The sequence below is a fragment of the Austrofundulus limnaeus genome, unplaced genomic scaffold (genome assembly GCF_001266775.1).
Source record: "Austrofundulus limnaeus strain Quisiro unplaced genomic scaffold, Austrofundulus_limnaeus-1.0 Scaffold72, whole genome shotgun sequence".
Lineage (NCBI taxonomy): Eukaryota > Metazoa > Chordata > Actinopteri > Cyprinodontiformes > Rivulidae > Austrofundulus > Austrofundulus limnaeus.
Window position 1 is genome coordinate 1,484,036 of NW_013952474.1, and position 2,224 is coordinate 1,486,259.

Genomic DNA, 2,224 nt, shown 5'->3' on the forward strand with positions numbered 1-2,224 from the left:
TCGGTCCATTCGGACCAGAACATCCCGCCACAAGAACAGTTTCTTCCCCTCTGCCGTCAGACTCGAACATTTAGAACATTTAGAACACGTGACTCTAAAACTGCCTTGGCCACTTTATCACTGGTTTCTTAAACAGCACAACTCTGACTATATTGTTTTTTCTGGTCACTTTTATCACTGGATCTAACTGCACTACTCCATTATATTGTCTGCTCTGAATATTGTATTGAATTTTGTATTTTATTATATTTTATTCTTTGTATTTTCTTCTTTTGTTAAATTTGATACCTACTGCACCTTTACACTGAAGCAAATTCTTAATCTGTGAATCCTGTTCAATGGTAATAAAACTGATTCGGATTCTGATAACGGTGCCTGCAGCACAGAAGAGCAGGGAAAGGAGGACAGGAAGAGGTGGACCTTATTGTTAGCATCATGCTATTGTTAGCATGTTAGTTGGGGAGATAGTTCTTTAATTTTATTTACTGATTTTTATATTTTTTACATCGTATAGGCTCTGAGATGTAAAATGAATTTGAAGCCGAGTTTAAAAAAATGTCTGAGATTTCTGTAAATGTCCAAATACCTGCAAAATGGGGGGAATATCTGTGTAATCTACGGACAGTCCGCACAACTTGACATGCATTAGTGAGGATGAGACCCTGCTCCGTGGATCCATCTCCATSCTACCATCACTCAGGAACAAGACCAGATTTCTGAACTCCTCAACCTGAGACAAACTAATTCAACAATAAAACACACAACAGACTTGGAGCAGAACTACTGAAGCTGCTTCTTGTGTTCAGGTAAAAATTTGCTTCAATAGCTGAATTTGTGAAAGGCAAAGAAATTGAAAGGCAGTTTAAACTTTAAGTTAAAACTTGTTTTTTTTAATCGTTTTGATCTAATTAAGGTTGGAAACAATTCACTAGAACCACAATTTACTGTAAGAATTGCTAGTTTCTTAAAAAAAAAAAAAAAACACACCATTACAGATAAACTAAGGTATCATCAGCATAAAGTTATATCATGTAAACTGTAAATACAAGAGGTTCAGGTTAAAGCAGGAGTGTCCAGTCCTGGTCCTGCAGGACCACCATCCTGCATGTTTAAATGTTTTCCTGCTCCAACACACCTGATCTGGATAGATGATTATCAGGCGTCTGGTCATTCAACCCTTTAATCAGATGAGTTGGAGCAGGAAGTAAAACATGCAGGATGCTGGACACCTCTGGGTTCTGGTATCAGTAATAAGTTTTTTAAAAAGCTGTGCACAAGTCCAGTTTACTTTAGCTCACTCTGGAACACGTGGCCTTCATGAAACCAGTTCACTTCAGGTCAGGAGTAACTCCATTTTGAAAGGTGTTAATCAAAATGTTGTTTATTCAGCTAGAAGAAAGTGCTGATATGCACAACTATACACACTATAAACGTTTAAAACTTTAATAGCTCTAAATAGAAGTTAAAAAACATTTTATGTCACTTCATACTTATGTGTCACTAAAAGGTGCTTAACCTGGTCAACATTCAGTGTAAACACACATGATCAGCCGGAACTCCTGAAACTGGGTCAGAACTGTGTAATCTGTAACCTTGAGGTGAAGCAACCTGTCAACAAAGCAATGCAGAGTTGTGTCCTTTATGTGGTACCTCATATCTGAATGTGTGTCCAGAACTCTTGAGTTTTAATGTTCCAGGGCAAAGATAAGGACAAACTTTTTTTCTGTTGTAAGCAGAATAAAAAGGAAGTAAAAATCACAGCTCAGGTCTGAAGTCTGACTCATCAGAAAAAGGAAAAATATTTCCACAAAAACACGTGTCAAGACAGCCACGGTGTGTCTCTCAGGGTAAACTGTGTCAAATGTTTCCTCACTGAGGTGCTAACCCAGACCTGAAGAAACACACTTTAACAAAAAATAAATATATAAATAAAAAATAAATACATAAAAAATCATCTGGTCTAATTGAGTCATGCTCAGWGTCAGGTTTAGATTGAATGCTAAAAAGCCTAATAGCTGGATGATAGTGCTTACTCAGAGGTCATATGACACCACAAGTTAACAAATGTCCACTATATATATATTATAAGCATGAGTATTTTTAAGTTTCTGTTAGAGGAACCTGACTTGTTGAGAAAATGGTTAGCTAATAGAGACAAGTTTCATCCTATAACCAGAGAACATTTTCTAACTGTTGACTGGTGTGTGTGTGTATATATATACAC

General features: G+C 36.7%; 1 protein-coding gene across 1 annotated transcript in view; it reads right to left on the reverse strand.

The window, feature by feature from the left end:
* gpr137c (G protein-coupled receptor 137c) overlaps positions 1-2,224 on the reverse strand; it is a 20,981-nt gene that overhangs the window by 10,822 nt on the left and 7,935 nt on the right. The window lies entirely within an intron of this gene.